Source organism: Spermophilus citellus (genome assembly GCF_964194105.1).
Source record: "Spermophilus citellus genome assembly, chromosome: 4".
Lineage (NCBI taxonomy): Eukaryota > Metazoa > Chordata > Mammalia > Rodentia > Sciuridae > Spermophilus > Spermophilus citellus.
In genome coordinates, this window is record NC_138185.1 from 128833257 (window position 1) to 128851638 (window position 18382).

General features: G+C 40.5%; 1 protein-coding gene across 1 annotated transcript in view; it reads left to right on the top strand.

Annotated features, from left to right (window-relative positions):
• Nucleotides 1-18382, top strand: part of TNFAIP8L3 (TNF alpha induced protein 8 like 3) — a 35349-nt gene that overhangs the window by 14632 nt on the left and 2335 nt on the right. The window lies entirely within an intron of this gene.

The window sequence follows — 18382 nt, forward strand, 5'->3', positions numbered from 1 at the left end:
AAGGTGGAAGGAGAAATGAATGAATGAGGAAGAGAGCTAAATTCTCTTCTTCCATAGTAGGAAATTGAAAGTCAATAAAATCAAGAACTAACAGTATAAGCATGTAATTTAAATACATAGAGGTAATTACTCATCGAAACAGCTAAAACAGCTCAAAATGTTTTCTCTTTAAAGAGCCAGCGTCAGAGGCAGGCCAGAAGAGGCCACATTTTGTTTTTTACTTTGAAAGTAATTACTATGTATTACTTTGAAAATAAATATTTTAAAAAGTTAAAAAAATTAAAGTAGCCAGTTAGTCTAGGGAGTAATGTGGCAAACATAGTCCCTTTCCCTGGTCCCTCTCACTGGGGAAGGAGCACGGTGATGGGGCCTCAGGCCCCCAGTTGGAGGAAATAGGTTTCAGTGTCCAAGGATATGCCAGTTCCCCTTACCATTACTGTTCCTGACGTGAGTGCGAATGCCTTTCAATAAAATGTCAGGACTAAGAGATATACATTCGTATAATGAACATTTTCTGTGTTTCAATCCTGGGATGCAGCTGCTGGGAACATGAATAAACCACGATTCCTGCCCTCTGGGAGCTCACAGACTGTTGGGAAGATGAAGTTGCACATCTAGCTAGTGGATGATTAATGGATGATAGATTGCTATACAAGGGAATGAGTGTGCTGGAGGGCAGCTAAGGGTAGAGAAATCACCCAGAGATCCAAGGTCCTTCAAGTGGAGCCCTGGAGGTTGAGTAGAAATTGGGCTGGGAGGAGTTAAGTTGTCCACGCATGGGGGACTGAATGTGCAGAGACAAAAGGGACCAGGCATGAGAGAGCCTGGTACAGGTAAGACCAGAGTGCAGCCCAGAGTTGAAAACTCAGACATGTAGTGGGTGAACAGTAGATAGATCATCAGCTCAGCGGCCTGTGCCCTGCTCTAGAGGCTTCTTCTTTATCCTGAAGGTTTTGGAAAGCTAGTGAAGGTTCCTTCTAAAGGACTAACATGATCCAAGCTGCACCCAGGCTTGGAAGCTGGGGTAGAGAGATGAGTGAGGAGGCAGATAAGCATTCAGGTGGGTAATAATGAGGATCTGTGCTACGCAGTGTGTGAGGAAAACAGATGCATTTGAAGATAATGAAGGGAGCTGAATAGACTGCTGGTACCCCACTAGATGTGGGAACTAAAGGAGAGAAATAAGGCAAGGATGGCCCCCAGATTCCTGTCTTGACATGAAGCAAGGGGCAGTCACACCTAATACCAGGAGAGGGCTTCTGGGGGTAAAGAAAGAAGATGATGAGATTTTGAACATGTGGAGGTTGATGGGTCTGGGAATACAGGTGGAGAAACCAGGCAAGCAGTTAGAAATGGGGTGGACCTCTGGAGATAAGACTGGATTGAGGACATATTGAGAAGGGATCAACACATGGAAGAGGAGTGGCACCTATCACTCACAGAGAGTGTGTGGTGGAGAAGGCCTTAAGGAAACCCAGGAGAACACACAATCTTAAGGCATTGTCAGAAGAAGAGGAGCCCAGAAGGAGTCTGAGAAGGACACAGAGCTGTGATCAGGAAGACAGAGACCTGCTGGAGGCCAGGTTAGATGAAGACTGAGAAGTAGGTGTCTCAGGGCAATCCCCTTGGCGTTTTCTGTCCTGGATTACAGGTTAGTTAGCATATCTGCTCGCTCCCAACAGCCTGAAAAACACCAACTCACACTGTGAAAATAAAAATTGCCCTCCCATGCTTCCAAACACTTCTCAGAGACAATTAAAAGACCATTTGGTAGGCCAATAAATAAATGAGAAAATGTTCAATATCATTAGCCATCAGTGAAATGCAAATCAAAACAACGAGAGACCATCTTACTCCAATTAAAAATGTCTATTTTTTAAAAAAGTGTAATCTCATACACTATTAATGGAAATGTAAATTAGTACAACCACTATGGAGAACTGTGTGGAAATTCCTTTTAAAACTAAAATTAAAGGTCTGGGGCTATAGTTCAGTGGTAGGGAGCATGCCTAGTAAAACTAAAACTAGATCTACCACATGATCCAGTTATCCTACTCCTGGGTATATCCAAAGGAAATGAAGTCAGCATACAAAAGAGAAACTTGCATATCCATGTTTATTACACTGCTATTCATAATAGCAAAGATATGGAATTAGTCTAGATGCCTGTCAACAGATGAATGGACAAACAAAATGTGGTACATATACACCATGGAATACTATTCAGCCATAAAGAGGAATGAAATCTGTCATGTGTAGCAAAATGCATGGAGCTGAAGGGTATGATGATAAGTGAAATAAATCAGACACAGAAAGGAGAATACCACATGTTCTTTCTCAAATATGGAAATGTATTTAGAAGAGGATCCAAATGTAGAATACTGATTACTAGAGACTGGGAAGAGGGTTGGGGTTGGATAAAGAGAGGCTGGATTTGATCAGTGGACACCATATGCATATATGCATATTGAAATATCACATTGAACTCCTTCAATATGTATAACTAATACATGTTAATCAAAAATAAAACCAAAAAGTGAGCTATACAATAAAATAGTATTCAGCAATCCAAAAAAAAAGAAGAAAAAAAGAAAGAAAGGAGGGAAGGAAGGAAGGAAGAAGGGAAATAAAGAAAGAAGAAAAGAAAAGAAAGAAAAAGAGAAAAGACCATTTATGGCATTGGTGACAGCAGTAACTATCAAGTTCCGAGTGAAAGCCAGGGAAGGACAAAACCACAGTTCCCCAGGCTGACCAGTTGCCATTTGCTTTTGGAGGTTTAAATTCATTATCAAGATCCTTTGGTTCATAAGCGTGATGATTGGGTATTCATGCTATCATGTGAGATGTGCCTTCCTCTAAACATTGTTACCCGCCTGACAAAAAGAAAAAAGAAAATCATCATCAAGTTCCTGACACGTTGGTGGCACAACAGTCAAAGGTGCCCCATCCTGAAACTGCCAGGGAAGAAGCCAATGAAGCCAGGCTGGAGGTCCTTGAGTAAGCCCCACTGTGGGGAGGTGTTGCTGGAGGACAGTAAGTGATACTTGGATCTAGGGAGAAGATACACAAAGCAAAATGGGGTGATCCTAGAGGAAGGATGAGCAACTTCTCTTGGAGACACAGGGATGCCAGGCCTAGTGGGAAGAGCTGGCCTTGAGGTTTCCACAGGCAGCTGCATCAGTGCTTGCTGGGGCTGGAAGGCCTGGCAGGGTTACCAGTCTGCAGCTTAGTCTGTGGGCACTGAGGCCAGCACAGGAAGAGGTATGGGGAGAGCCAACATGCCCCATGTGCTCTGTGGTCAGCACAGGATGAGGCCTGGTTGGGGAGTCAAGGGCCCCAAAGAAACGGGGGAGAAGGAGGCATGCTGGAGGAAAGCCACAGGAAGGGAAAGCTAGAGGCTCTAAGGCCAGATTGTTCAAAGCAGGGGGCACTCCATTTAAGAAGATGGCAAGAGTAGAACAGGGCAAGAATTTGCAGGGCAGGGAGCTAGCACGAGGAAAAAAAAAAAAAAAAAGCTGGTGACCTGGCCCATGTTCACATCTGATGTTGCCCTGTGTTGGTTTTTTAATGGAAAAAAAAATGCACATATTCAGTTTCTGATTCTGTAGGGGTTACAACTGAGAATATAAAACAAATCAGCAGAATCATCTAGTCGGCTTCTTCATTTAACAGGCCAGAAATCAGGAAGGTGAGGATGAGCGCCCCCATGAGTACTTGGGGGTGCAGGGGTGGGACTGGCAGCTGACTCTGTCCTCCTCTCCCAGCTCAGTGGCCTGAGTCAGGTTCCCTGATCAGCTGTCTGTGTTTCCCTGTCTTTGGGGAGCAACCCCATGCCACATCCTGGCTTTTCCACTCCTCAGGACAGCCTTTCTCAGCATCTTTGAGTGACTATACCTGGTGACTTGGCTGGGAAATGGTGAAGCCTTTTGGTGATACTGTTTTACATTACCTAAGGTCTAAAAGTTTTTATTCTGAGCCATTCCCTACTGTAGAACCAAGTACAGGGACAATCTAGTTTAGAAAGGAAGCCTCAGAGAAAGACACAGTTCTTAGTAGCTTCCAGGAAGTCAGGCTGCCACTGCTGGTTGGTCCTTACTCTTGGGCAATATGAATGGGTCTGACCCTTGGCTCCATCCAAACAGGTGTCCCTGGAGAACTTGGGAGCCATCTCAGGGCCCCCTTTAGGGGCCATCCCACCTCCCATCTACAAACTGCATCCCTCAACACTGTCATTCCATAGGCTTGGCACCAGCAGAAATTAGAAATGTGATTTGACTCTTGTCTCAGATCTCAAATTCATGAAAAAAAAACCAACAATTTTACTACAACATATACATAAGGGATATTATAAGTAATATATTACATCATCCCCTTTCCTGCTGTTACACATTCAATGTGACTGAAACCCAAAATATCATTGTACAAAATTCATATTTTACCCCTCCCTCCAAAATAAAGTAGAACATTGAACAAGACATGGTTCTATCTATGAAATGTCTCCCATCCAGAAGTACCTTCTGGTTTATTCTCCCTCATTTGTTCTAACTTCCCTAATATAGCTAACAGCTTTTTTATTTTTATTTTTTTTAACCTTTTGTAACCTTACTAAACTGAGGGTTTAAATGTTGCTGTATTTAACTATAGTATCTTTCAGGAGCCTTTAGACTCAGATACCTACTGCCTCAGATCACATTTTATTTTTCCAAATTAGACTAGATTTTGATCCATTTTATTGCCTGCTTTTTAACATTATAGGTGGAATTCAAAAATTGAATTCCAGACTGACATTTTTATTGCTTCAGTCTACTTACTAATTTCACATATTACCCTGTTGGCATCCTCCCATGACTCTGAATATGGCATCCTACTGGCGTCCTTGTTAGCAGTCTGGTGGCCTGAGCCTGGGTTTTTGAGCACCTGCTGTGGTGAACAGTTTGGGAGCTGCCAGCAGAGAGAGAGAGGATCGCCAGAGAGACAGAACATGGCTTGTGCTATTCCCATGCCCAACAACTCCTCGATATTAAAATAGCTCATGAGTGTGAAGGGGCACAAATGGGGAGGCTCTAGGTGTGGCAGGAGGGATAGGTGCTAATGTCATGGAGAGGGTTCCTGCTGGAATTAAACACTAAGGGTGTGGTAGGCAATGCATCTGGCCCCAGGTGATGCTGCTGTTTGATGGGGTGAAGACTAGGCCAGGCAGGTAGCATGGAGTGAAAGGCAAGGGGTAAATCCTGTGCTGAGGTGAGAAGGCATTGGAGTATATGCAATTCGATCTGCATTTTGTCAATACACACCTACTTCCAACTGTGGATCCTGAACAGATAGAATGTGGGCCTCAAGGAATGAGAAAGACCATGGTAAATCACTCATTTTGTCACTCATTTAAGAGACATTTATTGAATTACTTCTACAAAGCAGGCACTTGTAACGTCACATAAATCATCTGAGCATCAGTCCCCAAGAACTCAGCCCCAGGTGTGGAAAGCAGAGTCAATTACAGTGCAGCAAGGAAAGGATGGAGGTGAAGATGAATGCAAAGGACACCCTCCCTGGGGGAAGGAGTGAGGGTTGGCCAGGGTCTCATGGTGGGAGGGGGCTTTCAGTCACCACAGACAGGCTTCAGTTGTGCCTCTTCCACCTAGGCAGGGTCCATCAGACTTGGCTGTAGGCATGAGAAGGTCAGGGTGTGGTTGGCAGCTAGGACCCACAGGGCCTGATATCTGCTGTACTTGTCTCTTGTTGAACTGTCTTCAGCCAGTGGGTTAGGGCAAAGCCATCCCTTATGAGCCACCTTTGACTTCTAATTTCAGCATGTTCTCTAATTGACTTTGGATAAGCAGGCCTCTGCCAGAAGGACTGGAATGAACCAGAGGGTGGGATGAACCAGAGGGTCTGTTTCTGAGACTCCTCCTCAGTGTCTCCAGCCATTTCATGGTCTAGGAAGGGGCATTAGCAGGGACTCCTATCATGTGCGAAAATATACCTTTAGACAACTTTCCCCAAAGCATAGAGCTGAGTCATTTGCTATTTTCCCCAGATTCTCAATAGCAAAAACTGGAAACAGTTTGAAGTCTATCAAGAGGAAACTGATAGGGGCTGGGCTTGTAGCTCAGTGGTAGAGTGCTTGCCTCCCATGTGTGGGGTACTACGTTTCATCCTCAGCACCACATAAAAAATAAATAAACATATTGTGTCCTTCTAAAACTAAAAAAAAAAAAATTAAAAGAGGGAACTGATAGAAGTAATGGTGACAAAAATGTCATTTAAAAAAGATGATATATATTTATTGACATGGAAAATCATTGTCAAAATGTTGAATGAAAACTCAGGTGAAAAAAAACAAGTGTTCATAGATCCTACATTTGTGAATATGCATGTTTGGAAGAACATACACTTGCTAACTGTGATGCATGCTGGGATGATGGGGGCTCATTTTCTTCTGTTAGCTTATCTATATTTTATGACTTTTTGAAGTGCTCATGTAACATTTTTGATGATAAAATTATTAAAGAAAGAAACAACTTTGAGAAGAAATAACTGCTTAGTCTCCCCCTCTTAAAATAAAACAAGGAGAATAGTATTACAAATTATACTAGTGAATTACATTTATCACTTTATTCCTGAGAGTAATCTGCCATTCAGAGCAGCTTCCTCCTTTGTGGATGCTCTCTGGAAGGGAGGAAAATAAGAAAGGAAGGAAGGGAGAGTGGGAGGGAGAGAGGAAGGAAGAAAGGATGGAGGGAGGGAGGAAGGAAGGAGAGAGACAGGGAGAGAGGGAGGAAAAAGGAAGGAAAGACTATTGTTAAATAAAATACCAAAAGTATTGCTGTTTTAGGAGATGATTGCCTGCTACACCTGAATAAACAAATATTACATAAACTGAGTCCTCACCTTTTCAAAATATACACTAGTCTTAAGTGGGCAATTTTTACTAAAAGCATCAAAAACTGTTAATCCCACCTTACATATCTTACATAAGCAACCTCAGAGAACAAGAAAAGAAGGAAAGCTACTCAATTCATTTTATGAGGCTAGTTTACTCTAACATCAAAATGAGACAAGGAAAGCACCAGGGAGAAATTGTAGACCAACCTCACTTTTGAGTATAGCTTCAAAATGCTAAATACAATATTAATAATAGATTCACCAGTATAGTAAATACACACACATTAAGACCAGGAAAGGCTTACCCTGGGTATGCAATGATGGTTTAAATAAAAAATCCTTTTTATAATTGATAAGTTCACATATTAAAAGAGATAAACTGTATGATCATCTCAATAGGTACAAAGAAAGTATTATAGTTATGTGTGCATTTCTACTTTAAAGCAAAACAAAAAACCTTAGCAAAATAGGAATAGGAGAAAGATTTTTTTTAACTTGATAAGTGGTACACATCAAAAGCTCATCATATTTATTGGGAAAATTTTAGAGGTAATCCTGTTAAAATTAAAGAATAAATCAGGGATGCCAAATAGCATTCTTACTATCCAAATTGTATGGGGTGTTCCCACCATGGCATAAAGCAAGAAAGAAAAAAGGAGGTAGAAGAAAAATTTTATGCAAGCAATGTTGTATACATAAAAAAATCCAAGAGATATAAATAAAACCTAATAACAGAGCTCAGCAAAAATTCTCAATTAGAGATAAATATACAGGAACCATTTGGATTCCTATGCATCATTAACAACCATTCAATGATTGTAATAGAAAAAATTTATGCTAACAGGAGCAATTGAAACTCTATGCTACCTTAAAGGAAATCTGATGGAAAAAAAATGCAAGAGCTTTATGGAGAAGAGCCATAAACATTACTGGAGAACAAAGAAGGTCTAACTAAGTGGAAATAATATCATGTTAATGGATGTGATGTTTCTATATTAAAGATAACAGCTTACTTAAGATTAATAAAGGGTGGTATTGCATTTGATCAAATGATTCTAAAATTCATGTGGAAGCCCAGTGCAGTGGCGTTGTGTGTAATCCCAATAACTTGGGAGACTAAGGCAGGAGGATCACAAGTTCAAGGCCAGCCTCAGCAACTTATCAAGGCCCTAAGCAATTTAGTGATACCCTGTCTCAAAAAATAAAAAGGGCTGGGGTCTTAGCTCAGGGGTAAAATGTCCCTGGGTTTAATCTCCAGTACAAAAAAAAATTCATATGGAAGAATAAAAGTGAGAATCAAGACAATTTCTAAGCAGAATAAAGAGAAGAGACTTCCTTTTGGTCTATCATAATTTAAGAGTATTGGTAATTAAGAAAATATGTTATTGGTAACAAAAAATATTAGTGGAATGGAGGAGTAAAAAGATTAGAAACAGATGCATGAAATATGGAAACTTGATAAGAAAAAGGAGGGGCTAACAGATCAGTAGCAGAAAGGATAAACTATTCAATAAAAAGAATAAATTGTGAGGAGAAAAAAATTCTTGACATCATAAAATAGATTCCAGATGGATCAAAGATCTCAATGTGAAAAGCAAAACCTTAAAACTTCTGGAAAATACATGACTCTTATCACCTCATGGCAGGAAAGGAATTTTTAAAACGAGATATAAAAACCCATCAACCATCAAGGGAAAGATTGAAAAATGTGACAATGTTAACATTTAAATCTTCTGTATGACTAAAGGCACCATAATAAAAGTAAGAGTGAATACTACAGACTGGGAGGAGGTATGTGCAACTCATGTGAGATCAGTGGAGGATAAGAATCCTTAGTATATAAAACTGCTATCAAGGGCTGGGATTGTGGCTCAGTGGTAATGCACTTGCCTGGCATGTGTGAGGCACTGGGTTTGATTCTCAGCACTGCATATAAATAAATAAAGGTCTATCAACAACTAAAAACAAACAAAAAAAATTTTTTAAAAACCTGTTACCAGTAATAGGAAAAAGACATGCAATCTAATTGAAAAAGTATGAGTATATTATATGAATGAGCATTTCATGGAAGAGAAAAACCTAAATGCCCAGTAAACACAAAAACATCAAATTTCACTAGCAGTCAGGGAAATGCATATTAACACAAGATTCCACTTTGTACCTATCAGATTGGTAAAAATTAAGAAGTTGGACCACTTGAAGTGTTGATGAGGAAGCAGAACCCCAGGAACTCAGACACTGCTGCTGGGAGCGAAAATGAGTGCAGTGTCACTGGGGAGCACTTGGCAGCTCTTGCTACAGACTTGGCAGGCTTGCCCTAGGTGTAGACTCTGGGAGGCTGTTTTGAATGTGCAGAAAGTGGAAATAATTTAAATGTCCATCAACAGGAAATACAGGGATATTTTCATACAGGCAACTAAATGACTAGGTAAATTTGGAAAGCATGATGTTGAATGAAAAGTTGCAGAAGGATATGTGTAATATGTAGTGACACATTTTAATGTGAAGTTTAAAAATGATTTTCAATATAATGTTGATGCAGGCACACTCGTACAATGAGGCAAAAATTAAAACAAAAACAAAAACAAAAACAGAGATGAGCTAAGGCACATCAACTCCCGGATTCCAGTTAGATCTGAGGAGGTAGAAGCAAAAGAGAGGGAGGTCCCCTCTCCTTACTTCCCCCTGTCTTTAAGGCCAAAATATTAAGACTTGTTGCTTTTGAGTGGTGACCACACAAATGTTTGTTTTTCTTCCTAGATGTTTTAGATGTGCTGTGGGTTTTTAAAAAGAAATTAATTCTTCCGAGGGGAAATAAAACTGCTCTAACTCCATTTTTAAGTGGCAGCAATTCAAGAAGCATTTAAACTAATTGGTTTGTCACCCCCTGCATGGCAGTTCAGTATGGTGGGTTGAAGCATAAGACTATAAGACAGATGGCACAATCCAGCTCTGCCACTTCCTAAGTAGTAGGTTTAGACAAGCTATCTCATCTCTCTTTGCTCATCTCAAATGTTATAGCTGCTGCTGCTGCTGCTGCTGATAATGGTGATGACCATGATGATGATGGTGATGGTGGTGGTAGTGGTGATGATTAGTGCCTACTTCATAGAGTTTCTGCAAGAATATGATTAATTTTTTTGCATGAAGCACTTCATATAAGCAACACCACATAAGTATATTCTATTATTATTATTGAACCTGAATATGATCTACCATTCAGAGAGATACTAGTTATTTGTTAGATGCAACAGGGTGGGGGTAGATAATCTTTGTTTAAAGGAATCATGTAAGTAGATGTTGTTTTAGTGATGGTTGCTCTTCTGCTGCAGTGAGACAAAAATATCTCTCAGATCTCCATAATTAACCTGTTGAGTTGGAGATGATTCACCCCCCAGTGACTTCACAAAGTGTCTGCTTCAGTTAGCTCTGGTAAGTAAAATTATCAAACACTCATTCACTTTTCAGAGCTGGCTATCAAATCAATATGAAAAACAAAACCAATATATAATTCTGTTGAAATATATATAATCCCCCTCTAAAAATAAATGCTACATCTATCTTCAAGTTTTGATGAATATATAATATTGTGCTATCATAAGATGTCCTTTTTGTATTTTTTTAATGATGGGATGTTAACTCTCCTAGCTACATGGAGATTTAAATTGAGGCCTACTTAACATTTCTAATAAGTGAGAAATCATAGTCATTAGGAAGCCAAGAGCAATTTTCTGAAGGTGGATTCAGAAAGGCTAAGATTGCAGGCTTTGTTTGGTGTCCGGTGAACTTGGGCCCAATGGCAGCTCTGCTATTTATTAGCACCAGAGCTTTGAGTGAATTACTTCTACAGGCTGTGCCTCAGTCTCCTCCTCTATGCAATGGAAGAGAGCTTCCTCTCTTGCAGAATTGTTGAGATTCAAATACTCGGTGTATGCCACCTTAGGTACAAATTCATGCTAAAAAGCTTTAATAAGATGATTTGAAATGTAGATTTCAAACACCTTTACTTGCCTTGAGTTATTTCCCAAAGACAGTAGGAAGCCTTAACAGGAAGCAAGATAGTTTTTTGTATTTTGTGTTTGAGATGGGGTCTTGCTGTGTTACGCATGCTGGCCTTGAGCCCCCAATCCTCCTGCCTTGGCCCCCTGAGTTGCTGGGATTACATTTTTACACCATTGAGACCAGCTTTGGCAAAACAGTTAAACAAATTGTGGTTTTGATCCTTATCTCTAGCTTATCCTTAGTTGAGTTACATATTTCTTGGTGCTGATAGGTGTTTGACTGAGAGGTTGAGGACCAGATGAGATAATGAACTAAAAGTTTTCACAACTATCCCTGCCAGTCTCTCTTCAATATGTTATTGAAAGATAGTAAGAATGAAAAAAACCCTTGGTCGTCTTCTTACTGTCTAGTGCTGCTTTTCAAGGGCGATTACTCATTGTAAGGTTTCTGAAGATATCTGAATCTCCTTTCCTATAAGAAATGTCTGTTTTGACTATAGCTGCTTTTATATGTCCTTGCTTAGCATGCTGAAACGTCCAGTATAACTAAGAAAGTCCACCATGCCTCATCCCCACAAACACATCCATCCCCAGTTCTGTCTCTGCAATGAATCAATTGCTAGGACTAAGCATCTACCATGGGCAAAGCCAAACTCTGCCTGCTCACAGGCTTGAGGAAAAGGCAAGATTTGGGGGTGCTCAAGCATAAGTTGGAGGCGAAATGACTAACCACATGTCTCAGGAGTGATGATGGTCCAGTGCAACACCCTCTGTTATGGGTTTGTCGCAGGTATTTCAGTCCTTCCTTCTTCCACCCTCCACACCAATCCTCCTGCACACAAACCTGCCTTTGCCTCTCTACCCTATCTTTTTCTCCATACATAATGGTTTTTATTTTTTCTGTAGAGTACACACTAAATTTTAAATCACCTATTCTCACTGGGTGGAGAAAGGGTGGTTTTGTGGTGGGCCACAAAGGGAGAAAGAGAATTCTAAGAAGGATACAGTGTGGCTCTAACTACAGGGAATAGAGAACCCACTTTAATAGGATAAGCAGGTATTTCCATTTTGAAGGAAGAGCCTGATTATCCCTCAGGGTCCCTAGCTAGATAATTGTTTCAGGAAAATTGTCTTCTTATCATCTGTTTCTTAGCATTTGCATGGGAAAATAGGAAGCTTGGGGTCATATGAGTGAGATTTAAGGTGCCTGATTGAACAGGGTAGTGCACCCATCTCTGCCCAGACACCCATGGGCACTGGCAACTCAGGTTGAATTCATCTTCCTGCTATACTGGCTTCTCCAAGATGCCTATTTCAGTTGATGGCACCTAAAAGTCCCCCTACTCAAATGAGTCTCCTGGTTAGAAAAAACATTCAGTATCATCCTTGGCTTATCCCTCTCCCTCAGCCATCCCTGCCACTCTTTATTGCTTTTCCTGTCTCCCAAAGGAGAAGCTAAAGATCAATAACAACGCATTTAACTGTTTTGCTAAAGCTAGTCTCCATGGTGTACAAATGTAATCCCAGCAACTCGGGGAACAGGATCCTAGGTTCAAGGCCAGCATGAGCAACACAGTGAGACCCTACCTCAAACATGAAATACAAAAAACTGTCTTGTTAACTGTTAAGTCTTCCTATTGCCTTTGGGAACTAACTCAAGGCAAATAAAAGTGTTTGAAATCCATATTTCAAATCATCTTATTAAAAATTTTGAAATGTATGGCTCATCTCTTATCAGATCTGGTTAGACCATTACTTTTCCCTTATAGTTTGGCTGTGGAAAAGCTCTTGCCACGAGGAACACAATCACCAGCTCTGCCATCCCCTCATGGTTTGCATGTACTTACATGATTAATGCATGGTCTTCAGTCCTTGGTTTTGTTTCTTACAGAAATCTTTCTAAACCACCAGTCTGTTTTGCAATGGTTAGTTTAGTTAGAACTAAATAATATAATCAGTGAGCCTGTTTAACCAAGCATACATAAACATATGCTGAAATAAAGCAAAACTTCTAAAAGGGCACAGACAAGTGAGGTATACGCTAGACACCCCCTACACACACACACACACACACACACACACACACACACACACACACTCACATACCATGCTGGGTAACTTTTTCTTCCTTCAGAATGCCACACACCAGTGGGGACCAGGGTCAGTCTCTGTATTAGATATTAGTAAAGTTTATTTTCTCCATTACAATAAAACATAAATAAAGGTTCTAATGTTTTCATTTTGTGCACCACACCAGTGGTGTTGGTGGAGGCAGCTGCCCTTTAAATCATGGTGTCCCTGTCCATAGAACACACAAACTACTTTCTTCTTGTTGCAGGTAATGGAAATTTAGGGGAGCTCAGGTCTTCTTAGAAGACCTTTCTCATCATTCACCAGAGGATCTGTCTTTAGGGCAGGTGGGGGCTCTTCTGGAAAGTTAGGGAGAGACCAAACCAACAGAAGTCCTCAAGGACTAACCCTAACCCTCCTTGTTCATCTAAGTTATATTGTGGATGCATTTTAAATGTCTCTGAATGCCTTTCTTTTTTTAAAATATTTTTTCAAATTTGTAGATGGAAATAATACCTACCTTCCTTCCTCTCTTTCTTTTTTTATTTTTATGTGGTGCTAAGGATCAAACCCAGTGCCTCCCATGTGCTAGGCAAGCGCTCTACCACTGAGCCACTACCTCAGCCCTCTGAATGTCTTTCTTAAGCCTCAAAAATACCATCTCACTCAAGTATGAAAGGGATCAGATCAACAAAAAGCATTTCTCATGAGCTTCTAAGCTTTGATCACTTTTCCATGAGGTTGGAGATCAAGGTTTTTGCTTGTCCCTAACTCAAAGGCCCCACCATCCCTTAACAATTTCATTTTATTCTATTTCCTCCAGCTCCCTGTTCTTTCTTTGATATTCCAGTAGTATACAAATAACAGTTTTATACTAGTGAAGGAAAATGGTTTGACTAGTTTGATTCCCCTGAAGATGCCATAACTCAGTTACTGTCTTTCTGGAAACCACAACTGTGTTACACTTACATTTCAAAACATTACTCAAGGCTCCTTGATAATCTTGTCCCCATTGCTACTTAAGGACAACCAAGAATTAAAGCAGAAACCATGTCTTCTTGTCATGGGCATCCCTTCCTGCCAACTACATTACTCCTGTAGCCAATCTCTTCCTCATCATTCACCCAGAGGAGAAAAGGAAATGAATGAGAAGGGAGAGGGGAGGCCCTCACCCCCGCTTCCAGCTCCTGGCCCCTCATCAGTAGTGATGGGTATAACATGAGGGACATAACAGGACCACTCATCTTTTCTGGGTGCATAAGCAGCTGAGCAGGATAGTTCCTATAAGTTCAAAGTAGTTGTGAGCCTGCTCCATCTCAAGGAAGCTTGCTTGAAGTTTTCCCCCCAATATTTAAAGTAAGTGATTGAGAGTCAGAAGCACGGACTACCACAGATCTCCCTCTGGCACAGGGTCTTACCCTGCCCCCCATGACCTGGGGCCTTCCCTCCCACCTTCCCTGTACCCTGGGTCCTCTGTCGTGACAGATGGTGCTCATAAAGCACCACAGGTTATTTTTGTCTGGATACCATGTCCACTGTTAACTTCTACTTAACATTTTTTAGCTAATTTGCTTTCCTGCCTTCATCTTAAGCTGTTTACAGAAGTCAAGTGATACTGTCTGTATGCTGGCTATTACACATAATTTCAAGCTATCTAATTTTGATACAACTCTCCATATTTATATTCAAGTTTTTTCCACACCCTTTTTATAGAGGTAGAGAAGTTGCAGAGTCCTGTGACAGAAGAGCTGTCCCCTGGTCCCTCTCCACCTCCACATCCTGGGTGAGGCTCCAAGTACTCTCCTAGGCGATAGCTGACAGCTCAGAGGCTATAATCTTCTATAATCATCATGTATTTCATCTTTCCTCAAATCTATTACCTTGTTATTACCATGCTCATCTTACCAGGCTCATCTGCCTCTTTTAGGCCCATTCATCCGGCTTGGTAAGATCTTGCTTTATCTTTTTTATCACCATCAGTGTGGCATTTCACCATCTGAGAAAGGTTGGTGTTTTCTAGAATCATGGAAACATCACTTATTCTCTGGATGAACATCATTTATAAAAGCAGTAACTCAGACTAGTCCCAGTGAAGTCCCCACTTAGATTATCTTTTGCTTTCTGTCTCCCTAAATTAGTTCCCTATTCCTGCCATACCATTCTCCCAACATAGTCCTGGTACTTTTCCTTTTTTTTATAAATGTCCTAAGGATACTTACTTTCAAAGCATTGACTTCACATTCCTTTACTCGAGCTCTCCCATCAATCTTAGTTCAGAAAGTTTCCATTTCTTTCTACAAGGATGGATTTTTCAGCTTCATCAATGTTGTCTCATTATGCTGGTCAGGGGAGCTATATTATTGCTGTATAATATTTATACCTCTATGTTTAGAGGCTCTGAAGTATCATATTTAATCTCTTACCTTTCGTGGCTAGAGAATGGGAACTTTTGTTCAAACATAGTCAAAAGAAATTTATCCTTAGCCAAAAGAGCTTTCCTCAGGATTGTATACAGGGATGAGAAAACGGGTTTTGCCAAGGTCTATCCTGGATATCTTGGTATTTTCCACCAAGAAGCATATGTCCACTAGTTAGGCCTATTCCCCTAAATATTCCAAGCATACTCCTGACCTTGACTCTCAAAGCCTAACTCATGCTCTTCCTCTCTGCCTACAGTATTCCTTCCTTATAGGTCACCAACATGATCCCTTTGCAGAAGACTGAGACAAAAGGATGGATGGAAGCAAGGCCAAGATTTCCCTTGCTTGTGCAAAATCTTCTGAATCGGACTGCCCCTCAGGACACACCCTCTCCCTCAAATCATTGTAACATCATGTATGCATGGTGGAACGGTGGTATTTTAGTTAGCTTTTCATCACTGTGACCAAAATACCCAACAAGAACAACTTAGAGGAGGAAAAGTTTATTTGGGACTCACAGATTCAGATGTCTCAGTCCACAGATGGCTGACCACATTGCTCTGGGCCCAAGGTGATGCAGCACATCATGGTGGAAGGGCCCAGAGCACAGGAAAATGGCTCATCTCATAGATGGGTCAGAAGCAGAAAAAGAAGGACAGGAAGGGGCTGTAGGAAGAACAAACTTTCCAGGGAATGCCCTCAGTGGTCCACCTACTCCTGTCAAACCCCACCTGCCAAGAGTTACCACCCAGTCAGTTCATTCAAACTAGGATGGACTGATCAGGTTACAGTTTAATAATCTAATCATTTTACCTCTGAATATTCCTGCATTAACAGGAGTTTTAGAGGGGGGACATACCTCATATCCAAACCATAAGAAGTGGCATCTCCCCACTGTGCCCTGACATATCTTTGGGAGGTATTAAAAGTGTTCTGTTGACCAGACTGTCTTTATTTTATTTCTCTTCATCCTTCCCATTATTTTCTACATGTAAAAGATGTGTGAGGTGTGTGTGTGTGTGTGTGTGTGTGTGTGTGTGTGTCTCCAGAAAGTTTGGGAAATGGATTAAATAAAACCATACATGCAGCTATCTTTCTCGCAGGACTGCTCAAAGCCTTAGTAAACTACTTGTATGGTGAACCATCAAGAGCCAGCCTTAATATTTAGTCATCTACAAACTCATTTAACTTGATTACAGATCCTTCTATCCTAGAGGACAGAACAGGACTCACAGGATACATGGTGGGGCACATTTAACATGTCATAATCACTTAGGGAGCTTGTGACAGCTTGGGATCATTGGTGTTGGTGGTGAATTTTTTCCTAAAAGCTTTCCAGTGATTTTGTTTATCTATAACATTTGAGTTTTTCTGTTCTAGAGTTTTGATCTTTAAGTCTTCAGAGATGTTGTTTACACTGTGATCCTTCTAAGCTCTCACCCTAGAAGTTTGTACTCCCAATTTACGTGTAGGTACAAAATAAGTTTATTTGTTTTTGTTTTGTTTTGGGGGTTTTTTTGTTACAAGAAAGATGACTGGAAACATCAGGGAAACCACCAAGGGACTTACCATCTTGGTGAAAATTACTGGCCTGTATCCTGACTTTAGAAACTACTTTCTAACATTGTAGCTGTCTCCATCTACCTACATTCAAATCTACCTTCAGAGTCCTCAGAGTTCATGCCAACAATTACCACTCATGCTAATTTAGGCTGTTTTCATGTTTCTGCGTTTTGTTTTGTTATCTATATCTTGCCTCCCTGTATAACCATATTCAAAATAAGACCCAACTGAATACTTTTGGGGGGATTTTTCCATAATACCTTCATACAGAATCAAGCTAATAGTAAGTGCTGAATAACTATAGGAAAAAAAAGGAATAAAGAGTCCTTGGTCTAAAGGGGATAAAAAGGGTTAGCATTGACTCTAGAATTAGTTTAATTAATTAATCACAGTGCTGGAGATCAAATTCAAGGCCTCACATATGTTAGGCAAGCCCTCAACCACTGATCTACACCCCCAGCCCATGACACTAAAATTGAAAAGCAGGTAGAAAGGGGTGAGAAGTGTGGCAATATGTAGAGTGTACAGCTTACCCTGCTGTATCTGGAAGCATCTTACCCATTAATTAAACATTATCTGCTTCCACTCTCTGAAATGTTTTCTTTTTTTGCATCTCTGTTCTTCATTTTTTAATCTCAATGATACACATATCACTAATACTTCAAGAATAAAAGTAAAGTGACCAACTTGTCCTAATTTGCCTGGGACTTTTTCAAATTTGTCAGTGAAGTCCACTATCTGGGAAACTCCTGATTGCTGGCAAACCTGTCAGGTGATTGTTCTACTAAGAAGACAGAAAGATTTCCTTGATCAAATAATATTGGGAAATGAACATGCACCTACAGTTCCAGCTACTCAGGAGGCTGAGGCAGGAGGATTGCTTGAGTGCAGGAATTTAAGGATGGCATGGACAACAGTAAGATTCTGTCTCAAAAAATAAAATAGGAAGTTTGAATTCTACTCACCTCAATTAATTTCCGATTGCTTCTGTAACTATTTATCACAAGGTTAGTGGCTTAAAACACTAATGCACCATTGTATATTTCTAGAGATCAGAAATATGAAGTAATTCAAGTACCATTGTGATATGATATCCATTATTGTCCATTTAAAGGGTGCACAGCAAGGTCTTCTTTAAAAATTAGACCAAGGTGAAGCAGAACATCATGGCAGAGGGTCATGGCAGCCAGGAAGCAGAGAGAGAACAAGAATCCATGGATAAGATATAGTCCCCAAAGGCATGCTTCCAATGACCTGCTTTCTCCAGCCATTTCCACCAGACTACAGTTTACCACCCAGTAGTCCATTCAAATTATTAATCTATTGAATGAATTAATCCACTGATGAATTATAGCTGTCATAATCTCATCATCCCACCTCTGAATATTCCTGCATTGCCTAACACATAGGCTTTTCAGGGTACATTAAAGATCCAAATGATAA